Here is a 14,436-nt window from a genome sequence, read left to right as displayed (position 1 = left end):
TAGTCCAACTGGATTTGTATCAAAGGTAACTGTCCAGATTCTTATAGAACCAGCTTAATTTTAACTTAAGCAGGGACAAACTAGTCAGTGCAGTTACGCCAGGGAGGATTTGGTCACTTTCTTTTTAATGTTTGCTAGGTTTTTTTTTTTAAACTGGTTTATCATTATTTAAAGAAATTTTTTTTCACATCAGTAGCAAAACCAGGAGTAACATCGTGCTTGGCCTCCACTCAAAAGTTAGGTTTACATGGGTATGTTGCCAATATAGACTCCATAGAGTAGACACAGCCTTAAACAGTGTTAAGGAGGTGTATACTTGTCTAATTCCATCAGCGTAGCAATAGCAGTGTAAAGCCCCAGTAAACACATACTGTCTCAGTGCAAAATAAGGCTTGCACCAGAAAAGATTTTTGCTCTGGTCATAGGCAGTGTTTTGGAAGCTTTCACTGCCACTCCCCATGTCACACTGATTCTTCTGATAAACCCTAGTTCAGTTTCCCAGGTACGGCAGCCTTCCACTTTCCCAAGTAGTAATATGCACTAAAAAGAGGTACAGTATTTCAAATATATTTGACCATAGCAATATGTACCACCCACTAAATCGCCTAACATTGCAGGGTAAGTTCCAAGACCCCTTACAGGGTAAGCTCCATCTTGCACTGGTGCAGTACATCCACACTGAAGGTTTGCACTGGCGTGGTTGCACTGGTGCAAATCACCCCAGTATGGCCAGGAGCTCAAGGTTGGAGTAAGAAGAGAAGGCATGCATATGAGACACATTTTATTTATGCAGTGTTATGGAAAACTGATTTAATGAATGTATAAGTCTATTCAGTGTACAGGTTTGCATAGAGTACATAGTGAGTAGCAGTGCACATATTAAATCCCTGGGGGATCCAGCAGTCTGACAGCTCCCTGTACTTTGAGCTTCTGAGACATGAGCAGTTTGCTGAACTTTCTCTCCTCACCGAAGTACCATTGCAGCTTGGTAGCTGCTCTGTTCAGATTGCCAGGGCAGGCTTCTTCCAGGGCACAAATACATATCTTGTATCTGCAAACAACATTCAAGGCACGAGTGCCTTGGCAGAGACTGGTGCAAATACTCTGACTGTATTGGCCACACTGTACAAAATGTTTCCTGTGGCAGATGATCATTGCTCTATAGCATCTGTCTTTGCTGGTATATTCTAAAATTATCTTGCATGGGAACCCAGACCTACATACAGGTTATTATGCCAGTTTAAAAAAAATAATAAAATAAAATAGGTAGAAGACACTTATTTCTTCATCCATATTATCTCTGTGTTTGAGTCGCTTCACTGGCTCCTTACTGAGCTGTGAATCAGATTCAAATTTATCCAAGGCCCTCCATTGCTCAGGCCCTGTCTACATCTCTTGATTCTGAAACCCACCTCTCCCAACTTCTTTACCAATCACACCAGCTTCAATATCCCTTTGTCTGAGTGGAATTAATTTGTGGCCAGGGTGTCGCCATCCATATGCAAGCCAGGGATGCTCTCAGAAAAAGAACATAGCACATGCCCAATAGGAGGAACCGTTTGTGCCATGGATGCTCCTGACTTCTTGTTCTAGTGTGTAGAATCTCAGCTGGCAGTTCCCTGGGGGGAAAGCAGAAACATGTGTGTCGCAAAGGCACAGCAACATTAGTAAGTTAGTGGGAGGCAGTTATGGCTGCTGTTAAGATATAATCAAAATGTCTGCGTCACTACAGCAAAAAGGGCTGCCAGCCCTGGGACACTGAACTCCTCTTTATCAAAAGAACCTGTCTGACCCGGGGTGTAGTAGTGAAAGCCTCCAATTCACTGCTCTCAGTCTGTGTGAGGATGACTGTCTGAGGATGGGTCACTCTCCCTGGCTCATGAATCTCTTTGCTTGCCTCTCTGTTGGGACTGCCCTGTGAGGGCTAATTAGTGCCAACAGTGAAGGTAGTTTTTGTGGTATGGACAACTGTCCCCCGGGAACTGGGCCTGAGGCCTATTTCCACATAGGCTGCCAAACGCTCATCAAATCTAATGACGTTCATTGAGTTGGTACTGATCTAGCTGAATCGAGGCCTGAGCCACAGAGGTAAAAAGTCCCATATCTCCACCGTAATTCCTCTGAGCTCCTCAGTTCCCCACAAGACCTCTTTCTGGGCTAAACTTACCAAATTAGAAAGAGCAAAGTCATTTTTGACAGCTACTTCTTGATGCACTGAATCCTAGGGACAAAGTTCTGCCCGCTACAAGAGCCCCATGCAGAAACTAGTCTCTTTTGCCTTTGTTACTGTTTGTTTCCAGCTTCTCAGTTAATCAAGGCAAATATTAACTGCTCAGCTGGAAACTGAAGATGTGTTACAAATAATTTTTTGTGCCCATTGTTCTGGCTTTTGAAAGCTTTGCATATGAAGACTGCCTGGGTCATGCTTATCCGAAGAGCCCAACACAGGGATAACACAGTGAATATGTTGGGAAGCTGAAAAGAGTTACTTCACACTGAAGTTAAGCTCATCATGTTAGGTTTCTTTAAAGCCTCATATGTGCTTTTCACTGTGGGTAGGCTTTGCTCTGTCAATTCGCCTTTGGCTTTCTTTTCCAGCTATTTCAGAACCTAAAAGGAGCAACAGTGAAAACAGACATGGGATTCTTTACTATCCTATAGCACCTTTTAAACACTGAAGATAAGGGTCTGGATTCACCTGACTAGCACAGGGAGGTACAAATTACACCTACTTGTACCAGCAAGGCCTGCTGCACATCTGGGAGTCCAGGCAGTTGTTTCCACTGTTTTGAGGGGGTTTGCCACCCAGCTTTAGGATAGGTTTTACAATAGGGAGGACAACTAACTAGTTTCCTCAGAAGTTTTATAGCAGCTCTGCAGGTGAAAGGTGACTACAAAGAGGATGCACTGAATCATCAGCTCAGATCTTAGCTGCCCTGGTCACACCTGTTTCCAAGCCAGCGCTCACCCCACTCCCAGCAGAAGGGGAATTTGCATCAGCTTTCCACAATTCCACAACTCCAGCCTTCCCTCTACTAGACTCTTTGCTTTGCAAGTCTGGTGCCCTGGCTGACATTGGTAGAGGGCACAATAACCAGGGGTGAATCACCCCAGTCCTACCCAAAGTACCATTTCCTTCCACCGGCATGTATCTTCTGCAATTGTGTACAGGAAGGTATAAAAACGTGAGCTCCCTTATCTTAAAAAACATATCGGAGGGAATCCTTTAAAATGTGAAGCAGTTGGGAAATTGAAGGTCAGTGCCTTGGAGGTTTGCTACTACTGCTTTAGTTCATGTGACCAGCTCTCTGTTCTTTCTAAAGTATGTTACCCTGGTCTGCATTACATTTTTGCCTGTGGATAGTGTCCACAGTGGCAGGAGACTAGTACACCACAGAATGGAGTAATGTAAAATACACTTTTTTATTGGGGACGAGCATAATGGATTAAATAAGGAACAGTCTACAGTACTCATCTGTGAGTGGTAATACTTCATTGTTAAAAATATGTTGTGCTAGCAAAATGTGTTTTCCATTAACGCAGCATAGATATAAAAGATAATATTTTAATTGTGAGCCTCATCTGCAGTACTGCCAGCCTCAAATGTTAAAAAAATCATGAGACAGGCCCAAAATCATGAGATTAAAAAATGTTGGGGTGGGAGTTTGTTTGCCTTCTGATTTTTGAGTCTTAGCAGGTGAACTTGCTTCACGTTTTCCATCTTTTTTTATGCAACTATAAGAGCTATAAATTTATCCTTTTTTTTTTTTTTAATGAAAGTTGAGATTTTCTTGCAATCTCTTGACTTCAGCAGGTGGGACTTGAACAAGAAGACTAAATACTGAAATGCTCACAATAAAACTGTGAAACCCTCTAATACCCTCTGGTGTGGAAAGGTCACCAGACTGGGAATAGACTAGGATAGATTGCTGCCTCTGCCACTAACTCACTATGTGACCTTGGGCAAATCCCTTTCCCTCATGGTGCCTCAATTTCACTGTCTCTAAAATGGGGTTTATGATACCCAACTTTGTAAAGTGTTTTGAAATCTGTGGATTAACAATTCTCTAGAAATACTGATTCTGATTATTTTCAAAGTCTTATTTAGGTTGCTTGCCAGCTAGCCTTGTTCCTGGAAGCTGTGACATGGGCAGAATTAGGGATGGTTTACTCTAAAAGTTCCCATGACCGGTGCAGATCCAACCTCTGTGTTAAGGTGGAAGTTGGGAATGGCACTGGAAGGTCAAATCCCTCTGCCTATGAAACTTCCTCAAGAAGGTAGCTGATGTGAAGTCTCTGTAGATATCCATGCAGGTCCAATTAGTGTAGAGTCATTTTAGCAAACAGTATAGAAAGGGAACAGCAAGATTGTTTTTAAAATTGTTGTTTTTAACATATTTTCCCTCCGCTGCTAGACATTATCAAGTGTGGCAGGTGTCTCTTAGAAGGTTGGTGAGTCAGCCCCTCGAGGAACAATATTGTGGCTCCATGATATAATCAGCCAGGGGAACAGTTTGAATGGACATGTTCCTCTCTCCATCCACGCAGCAGTCCCAAGTGCTGATATGCTAGCACTCCTCTGGTGTTGGAGTCATGAGCAAAGCTCCTGTCTGAATCCACCTATGCATGGTTACATTTGGTTTTATAACTGGAAACCTATCTCATCCACACTGAAATTCTGTTATTTGATTATTCCATAGAGTACACAAATCTCCCAGTATTAGGCTTTATATTTATTAGTATAAATATCTCCTGTCTCTGTGTTCCATTCTATGCATCCGAAGAAGTGGGCTGTAGCTCACGAAAGCTCATGCTAAAATAAATTTGTTAGTCTTTAAGGTGCCACAAGTACTCCTGTTCTTTTTATGGATACAGACTAACACGGCTGCTACTCTGAAACCAGTATTAGGCTTGGTTTACTAGAAATTTTTGTATCAGTATAATTGTGTCACTTGGGGTGTGACTTTTTTTTTTTTTTTTAACCAATTATACTGGTACTACCCCTAGTGTGGGTGCAGTTATACCAGTATAAAGATGCCTTATGCCAGTGCATTTTATTGAACTGTACTGGTATGATGCACCTTTTAACCAGTATACCTGTGTCCATTCTAGTGGGGCTGTACCGCTTTAACTTCCACCAGTATAGTCAGTGGTACAACTTTCACGTATGGATAAGGCCTTAGAAATTATGAGCCCTTGGCCAGACTGAAGTTTGCTTTATTAAGGTACTACTCTGGTTATTAGAAATTGGGACTATATTAAGTGTTGTGAAGTTATGCTCATGTTGTTATGCAGCAATTGGAGATACTGGAGCTATACCATTGTAAAATTGAAGTTGCTGTTTGTGCCGGAGTCACTTCCATTTCACATACATGCTGTCAGTATGGAAAGCGATTTTCAAACTCCCTTTGTAACGTTGCCATTTATATATTTTTTTGCCTATATTAAATCTGTTGTGGTATATATCTAGTTTTCTGAAACCTGCAGTTTTTACTGTTAGTTCATAGTAGGGGGTTTTAATCACAGACACTACTGCTTTTCCTCAGAATTCAACTGTGAAGGTAAACACTGCAGTCAGAAAAGTAAATACAATTGATTAGGTTAGTTTTCTTTCCAACATCCAGACCCTGGGCTTCCGACTGATAGTGGGGTTATAACATTGGCTACTTGGTGTTCAGTGAAAAAAATCAAACTGAGTTCACATGGCAATAGGGCCCCACAGTAAAAACTGTCTTTTTTTGAATTGTTCATAATCATTCAACCTCCTAGGGATTACAGGTAGAATGTAGTATGTGTTTGGGAATGCTGGTTATTTAGATCATGGGTTGTTATTAGGTTGAAAAACCTTTCTAGGGCTTATCTACATGGAAGCTAAGTTGAATTAAGTAGAAATGACTTTAAAGTGCACTAGTTTAAAAGCATGGTAAGCCCCTGTGGGGATGCTTTCATTCAGAACTAAAAGTAGTTTTAATTTGCTTTAGCTTAATTCACTTAAAAGTGAATTAAATGTCTGTCTGTCTATCTTTCTAGCTATCATTTCCTCCCCCACAATCAAATGTTAGTTGGTTCTAGAGCAAACTTAAGAATTGCAACAGGTTTTAAATGGGGATAATACAATTTACCAACTCACAGGGATATTGCATTAGTTAGTAAACCAGATTCATTCCACCACAGGCACAGATAGATGCAAAGTGCACCCCCTACATCCATGGGAACACTTGTACTGGAGTGGGGTTCAAATTCAGGGACACCCTCCTCTTAGGAGTTTACCTGGGAAAAATTGCTTTAAATTCTGCCGGGTGCTCTCCTGAGCCCCAGTGAGAGAAGTTGCCCAAGGGCATGTCAAACGTCGCATACTCTGTATGCATGGCACCACCCAGGAATGCTGAGATTTGTTGAGTTCCTTAAACTTTTTAAGTTGGAGCAAAGGGTACTTATTCTCCATTAAAACAAACAAACGGAAAAATATAGTGAACCTGGCCTAAGCCACCATTGCTCACCACAGTGTAATTTAATTGTGTCTTGTAGCGGGGCAGCCTAAGTCACGCTAAACCAGTTTGAGCCCGAATGGCATTTTTTCAAGAATCCCTTTCAGAAAGATTTAGCTACAGAATGATTGTGGATAGGGGAGGCTGGAATCCAGGCAGCTGGAACCTGATGAATTCTTTCTGTCTCAGTCAGCTGCTCGGGCATAGGCTGAAACCTTGGCCCTGGTGTAAGCTCTGCAGCCTGGGGAGTAATTAAACAAGCATCAATCTTTCCGATGGATCCAGAGGTGGAGTATTTAGAACTGCTGATTCACTTTGATCCTCACAAGATAAGCTATATTTGCTACTTTTCAAAATGGGTTTATGGCTCGTTTAATAGCATTGAGCTAGTTCTGCCAGGAATAAAATATGAACTAAAAACATTAGGCTACTATCTTAAGATAAAAAAAGACTCAACAAATTTCCCAAAGAAGAACAATGTTAATTTAATTGTGGAGTAATTTCAGCTGAAATGGTAATCATCTATGTATGTATGTAACAGTTAGTTTAAACCATGGATTACTTATAGTCTGTTTATTACTGTTGTATTCATTTCTGGTGTAACTCTGGCTAGTCAGTAGAATTATATCTATGATGAATTTGGCCTGAAGCTTGGTAAGGCCTGATTGTGCTTCCACTTAAGTCCATGGCAGAACTCCCATTGATGTCAAGGGGAGAATGGAACTGGGCCCTATGGCGGGTTGGAACCAGACCAAATAATAGATACAGTAGAACTCTGTTTATCCACATAGAATAGGGACAGAGTTTGCCTGAATAAACAATGAAACCAAACAGGGGCCATAATCTGATTTTTAATATTGGGTAAAGAGGAGGCCTGCTGCCTATTGTATTTTTGTACAATCCAAACCGGGAGAGAATTGGAGGGGATTTATTAAAGTCACTCCACTAGCCACTTGATGGCAAGTTAGGGCTTGTTTTAGGGAGAGGAATAAAATTGGTGATTCTGATATAACTATAACAGAGTATGGACACTCTGTTCTGGAATCAAAGTGATTTTATTCCAGAAAAATGTAATTCTGCTATATTATAATTATTCTGCTATACCGGTCAGTTTCCTTGTGTAGGCACACCCTTAGATTCTCAGTATAAGAACTATATTTTATCCAGTTGAAACTACAGGGGAAATTAAGGTTAGGAAAAACGTAATTACCCAGTTTGGAATTAGATCTGGACACTGGAAGTAATGCCCTCTCATCTCTTACAAAAATGCCAGAGGCTCTTTAATGACAAGCGCTTAAGCCAAGTCCTTTGTAAACTTTTTTTTTTTTTTGCGGGGTTGGGGGGAAGGGGAAAGCAGGGGGAGGAGATGAGAAAGAGGGGAAGGAAACAGGTCTCAGGTTCTGAACACCAGTTTGTTTTCAAATTCATTTTGAAAGAAAGAGAGACTGATTTACCAATCCCATTTTACCCTAGAAAGATAGCTGTTCCCAAATTAAACAAGACCGAATGTTTACAAGAGCAAAGGTTTGCAATACTAAAGTTCCCAAACTATAGTAACTCTTATTCATAACAAAATATGCTCACGCTTCCTATATCATCATCATCATCATACAATAAAGATAGTGATAAAGCTACAGTGTACCTCACTCAGACAGATGGTAGAATGGAATGTTTATATAAAAAAAACAACAAACCAAACCATAAAATGTGTGGAGAATGCAGGATTTGCTGTGTTTGTTGTTATGTTGTGTGCAATACACTTACTGACCTGACTCTGCAGCCTGTAGTTCTTTCTAAATGAAGACTTGGATTTCCTATCACTTTCCCTGTCACTCTGCAGACAAGATGTAATTTCCTCCATGTTCTTAAGGCTGCCTGAATACAAACAAAACTGTCAATGTAATGGCTGCATTAATTACTCCAAAGCATCAGTCTGACGTTTCTTTTTGTAAAGAGTCAGGTTCAGTGCCAGACTACAATTAGCTTGTTTAGGGCGGGGTGGGGAATGGGTTAGGAGAGAATAACATAAAGAGAATTGACTCAGATTAACAGCTGTAAATGTAACCCATTCGTATCTGTATAAACAATTCTGTGTAGGACAGGAAAGCCTAAAGAAAATTAATCTGCCTGATTGCCTAATCTTCCCAAATCCTTTACAACAGCTGGGCATCTAGTTGTTTTCAACTAACAAAAATAAACATATTAAAGGCAGGGGCGGTGCAACTCATTAGGGCACTAGCATTTGCAGGGGGCAGCATTTCGGGTCCTTCGGCAGCGACCGCAGCGGCTGGATCTTCGGCCGCCCCAGTCATCATCAGCATTTAGGCGGAGGGATCTGGGGCAGTGGAGTGTGGGGAGGGCTGCCTGCAGCAAGTAGGGGGGGCGCGGCATGCCGGGGAACCGTTCTCTGCCTCAGCTCACCTCTGCTCCGCCTCCTCCCCTGAGCACGCCACCCCACTCTGCTTCTCTCCCTCCCAGACTTGCAGCTCCAAACAGCTGTTTGGTGCCGCAAGCCTGGGGGGCAGGAGAAGTGGAGTGGTGACAGTGTGCTCGGGGAGGAGGCGGAGCAGAGGTGAGCTGGGGCAGGGAGCTGCTGCATGGCTCCCCGGTCTGGGGGGAGGTGCTGCGGGGGGGCACCTCAGGGCGGAGGGGGGGAGCTGTCGCAGGGGGGTGCCTCAGGATGGAGGGGGGGAGCTGCCACAGAGCTCGGGGGGAGGGGGAGAAGGAAGGCGTGAGGTGGAAGTTTCGCCTAGGGCGCGAAACATCCTTGCACCCGCCCTGATTAAAGGCAGATGCTAATACCTGAGATTGACCATAGGTTGTCACAGCCATGTGATTTTTATTATTATAATGTAGACTGCATTGATGGACTGCATTTTACTGTTAGGGGAATGTAGAGCAATTGGAAGTAATTGGAGCAAATAAAGGACCAAATACAGAGGTCCTTACCCAGTAAATTCCCATTGAAGTTAAGGACTGAATTATATTTTTTAAAAATACCCACATGCTGAGGTTAATGGGTGTATGCAGATGTCTTCCAGGTGGTATGTCAACTCATCTAGATCAGCAAAAACAATGAGGAGTCTTTGTGGCACCTTGGAGACTAACAAATTTATTTGGGCATAAGCTGTCATGGGCTAACCTTCATCAGATGCATGGAGTGGAAAATACAGAGGCAGGTATAATTTAGATAATATTTTTACCTCAAGGTTCCAAAGACACAGACAAGGTTTTCATCTCGAGACCAAAAACATCAAGACACTTGATCACGGCCTTGGATAGACCAAGAGACTGCTCACACTTGATCTAACCTTCATCAGACGCATGGAGTGGAAAATACAGAGGCAGGTATAACTACACAGCATTTGAAAAGATGGGAGTTGCCTGACCAAGTGTATGGGGGGGTCAGTGCTAACAAGCCAATTCAATTAAGGTGAAAGTGAGCTATTCTCAACAGTTGACAAGAAGGGGTGAATACTAATGAGGCCAATGTAATCAAGGTGACTCATTTCAAACAGTTGACAAGAATGTGTGAGTATCAGCAGGGGGAAACTAGTTTTTGTAGTGACCCATCCACTCCCAGTCTTTATTCAGGCCTTAATTTGATGGTGTCCAGTTTTCAAATTAATTCCAGTTCTGCAGTTTCTTGTTGGAGTCTGTTTTTGAAGGGTTTTTTTGTTGAAGAATCGCCACTTTTAAGTCTGTTGTTGAGTGACTCCTTGTTGTTTTTGCTGATACAGACTAACACGGCTACCACTCTGAAAGCTGTCACCTCGATCAGTGTTTTTCAACCTCGGGGTCACGACCCCCAGGGGGGTCCTGGGACGGGTTTAGCGGGGTTTGTAAGTGCAGGGCCGGTGTTAGGAGTGGCAAGCAGAGCAATAGCCTAGAACCCCATGCTACAGGGGGCCCTGTGAAGCTCTGGACAGCGGGCTTGCTCTTGAGCTCCAGGAGGTGGGGTTGGGCTTCAGACTCTCAAAAGGGGAACAGTAGTCTGGAAAGGTTGAGAACCACTGAACTATGGGATACCTTGAGGTTCCATAATAGTCAAGCCTTGGTCACAGAGTCACAGACTCTGGGTTGTTGGGTGGTGGTTGTTTTTTTAAAACATAACTCTGGGGCAAGCTGGTTGCTGGTAGAATGCTTTATACACATATCTAAACAAGCTGCTTGAGACCTAAAATTTTGTTACAAGCGAATTAATTGTTGGGCAGTGACTGACCTGAGACTTCTCTGAAACCACTTTAGACTGCTGATCCTCAGAGACTCAGGGCCCAATTCACCGTTGCGTTACTCTAGCTTTATGCTGATGTAACTCCAGTGAAATCAGTGGAGTTCAACCAGCATAAAACCGGAGTCACACGGTGAATCTGGTCGAAGCAGGGATTCATGAATTGAAATTTTGGTCTTGGTGATACTATATAAACTGATCTGACACACGGGAATTTTATTCAATCCATTGTTTCTTTCAATATTTGTGAAGTATATCTTCTCTCAAGTGGCTTTAAAATAAAAAGTATTTATATTCATTTGTATTTTGTAATATTCAGACAAGGGGAAAAGATTCAATTTACTTTTGTAAATTATGCTGGCCTTAATAAAAATTATATTAGTCAGGGGTACAGCCATGATTAATGCTACCCTTGCTATGTATATCTCTGCCAAATTTATTCCCTTGTCAGGAATTTTATTTAGCATAGTTTTCTCAAAGAAGCATAGTATTGCCATATATTTTCCCATTACGGATGTATTTATTGAACTAATTTTAGTCTTCGAGCCAATGAAGTAATTGACAGCATATCATACTTAGGGTGTGATAAATACATGAGAATTATGGTTAGAGTATGATATAGTATATATTTTAGTAAAGGCTTCTTGTTATACATACTGCTCAAGGGTCTGAAGAAATCCTTGTAAGTTTTGCTTTTCAACGGCACCCTCCTCCACAAGACATTTCAAAGTGTGCTCTTCATTTCCATGTCCAGATCTGTCTCCTACGGAACTATTCCATTGCTAGTGCTGGAAACGTTCATATTAATATTGATTTAGATCAATTTCAGAGCAATTCAAAAGCTTTGCATTAGAATTCAATAACTGATTCATGCATCATCTGAAAATGCTGGCCCCACTGAATAAGCTAGCTCAGTATTATAGTTCTCAAGCCTGAAAGAAAAAAAACACTCACTCACTCACTCTCGCTCTTTCATCCCATTTTGAGCTTTGATTCTCTCTCCTGGTCTGTGCTTGCCAAGTCTTTGAATAGGAAAAATCCTTCTTTCTCCCATGCAAGTCATCTCTTGCTCCTCCATCATTATTTTTACCACCACCAAAGTGTTTTTGTTTTTTATATTTAAATTATCAGTTGCCCCATGTGAGTGTTGAAATACCTGTGGTCTCCAAACTAGTTGATATCTGCATGTCATTTTACAACAGCCAGATCTCACGGATAGTAATCACTTTTACACAAAGGGCCAAATTCTGGTCCCTCTGAAGTCGGTGGGGCAATGAGAGGCACTAGTAGTTCTCCCAAGACTGTATAATTCTAGAATATACTTATGAAGGGCAATAACACGCAAAGGGGGTTGCTTGGGTAAAAGGTTTAGTGTAACAGAGCAGCGGAATGTTTTAGTCCTGGTAGCAAAACACTCCCTTGAAAGCTTCATTTCACCACCACCATCTTTCCATAGCTCATTAACCCTTTGCTTACGGCAGGCAATTCCAACTCCCCTGACATGACAAAACATGAAGTAGTTGCAAGTTTTATTTTGTTTTTACAACTGATCTTGCATAAAAGTGCTGCAATGTGCTTGTCACAGGCTCTTCCTTTACCCTGTCAGCTCTGTCCCCAGCTGTTGTTATTTATTATTTGTATTATAATAGTGCCTAAAGACTCCACCTGAAATCAGGGCCCCAGCGGGCTGAGTATTGTACAAACACAGACTAATAGGCAGTCCCTGCCCCAAAGAGCTTACAATCTAAACCGACAAGCCAGGTGAGAGCTGGGGGGAAGGGATGGAATATACAAGCAGAGGGATGGTCGCAAACAGCATGTTAGTGCCATGACTTTTTGTTGGGTTTCTTTGTAATGCTTTGGGTAGGGTTTTGCTGGGAGGGGATTGGCTAAACAGAGAGAGAAAGGAAGGGGGAGGGGCATTGAAAGGAGTGAGAGCAAGGAGGACAGGAGCAAGGAGGGAAGAAAGGCAGTGTGGAGGGCAGGCACAGTGAGGATGGAGAGAAGAGACTGAGAGGGAGGGAGATGAAGCAAACAGCCAGTGAGCCCACACTCAGAGCTGTACCAAACTTGTGCACCAGTGACATCCTCAGCATCCGTAGGTCCCTGCGGCAGCTGCTTGTCTGCTCCTGCCAGCTGAGATTCTGGATGGGTCCTCCCAGAAGTTTTTCGTCTTTGAGCTCGTACAGCTGGGGAGGGAGTGGGGTTGCATGGGTCCTGATGCCTCCAGAGTGAGGCGTTTCCCTTGGCAGTTCTGGATTCAGGGGTGCTGGGGGATGGGCAATGCCACCTGGGTCACAGCTCCTCCCTTTCCCCAGTGGTACCGCAATACCTGTTGCTGCTGCTTGTCTCTGCTCTCATGGGCTGAGCTTCTGGGGGACACAACAGACTGCCTTGGCCACCAGCTACTTAGCCCCGCCTGGTTTAATTCCGTGCCCCCGTGGACTAGACATGGAAAAGAAAATTGAGGGCCTTGGCTCTTCTTTGAGCAATCCTGGATAAGGTGCTGGGGGTGGGGGTGGGGAGTTCTCCTGATGCCTAAGTAGATAGCATATAGTGTAACAATGCTATTAGTATACAGTGTGTCTCTAATCCTTACAGCAGTGTAGTGATGAGTTAGCTAAAAAACAGAAGCACTTTCCCACCAATGTAATATATGCCATCATATGCCAGCAATGAAAACTTTAGGACCAGACTTCAAAGAGAAACTGCTGAGCTCCAGTTCATCTGCAAATTTGACACCATCAGCTCAGGACTAAAAAAAGAGACTGAATGGCTGCCAATTACAGAGAACCAGTCTCCTCCTCCTTTTTTTCTTCAACTGCTAGAACAGACAGGCCTCATCCTCCTGATTGATCTGGTGCCACAGGATTCTTTGCTGCTTTTTTTGGAAACACTGACACTGTGTGGCAAAATTTTCTGTAGCTAAAGGCTAATGAGCTAAGAGAGCCTCTCAATCATTAGTGCAGCCCCTTGGAGCAATGGCATTGAAGTCAGTGAGTTTGCACAGGTGGGAATCTTGCCCGCTGTATGTTGCCTGGGTTTGACGTGACAATGAAAAATCTTGATTTATGGTGCCAAAGATGTATACCTTGTGATGCCTGAAGTATGCTGAGATATGACTGTATGATTATGGTGCTCCTGAGAGACCAATGAGAACATCTATTTTCCAAAGCTATCCTTGTGATCAAAATTTTAAATTAGAATGACAGTATGAGCTAGTGCCTTCAAGTTCTGTAATTGCATATGATTTCTGAGATGTCAGTCTTGAATTACCTGTTGCAGTCTCTCAACCTTGTACGTGTTGTCACTCTGGAGTGGCTCACGACTGAGAGTGCCTACCTCAGGGCAGACAGTCAGAAAACAGGGTAGACAACCCAAACTGGTGGTGTGTTCTATAATTAGCCAGCGACAAATGTGAACTCCTGGATCACTATAACAGTATTACTATGGAGTCACAGTCTCCTATCTTGCCATCTAAGCAAGCTGGACTTAGTGATAAATGATTACTCCAAATATCACAGCATAGGTTGTTTCCAGTCCCAAGAGACCAGATGCCTACTCCAGATCAATGGGTATCTGTACAACAAAGACAACACCTGTAGCCAATCCTGTAATAAATTATTTAACTTTTTATTAACTAGGAAAGAGAAATGAGAGTATTATTTACAGGTTAAAGCAAGGAAACGCACACACAAATGAGTTACCATCTAAATC

General features: G+C 42.6%; 1 protein-coding gene across 6 annotated transcripts in view; it reads left to right on the top strand.

Moving 5' to 3' along the window:
- GFOD1 (glucose-fructose oxidoreductase domain containing 1) overlaps positions 1-14,436 on the top strand; it is a 112,062-nt gene that overhangs the window by 85,491 nt on the left and 12,135 nt on the right. Inside the window, exon 2 of one of the 6 annotated variants that reach the window (XM_039527305.1) lies at positions 9,698-9,836. The exons of 4 other annotated variants lie outside the window; for them this stretch is intronic. The gene's annotated coding sequence lies outside the window, so the exon portion shown is untranslated. Of the gene's footprint in view, positions 1-9,651; positions 9,668-9,697; positions 9,837-14,436 lie in introns of those variants that run through there. One more of the 6 variants, XM_039527306.1, reaches the window with a different exon arrangement.

The sequence above is a fragment of the Mauremys reevesii genome, linkage group 2, assembly GCF_016161935.1.
Source record: "Mauremys reevesii isolate NIE-2019 linkage group 2, ASM1616193v1, whole genome shotgun sequence".
Taxonomy (NCBI): Eukaryota; Metazoa; Chordata; order Testudines; family Geoemydidae; genus Mauremys; species Mauremys reevesii.
This window is presented reverse-complemented; position numbering and strand designations above follow the sequence as displayed.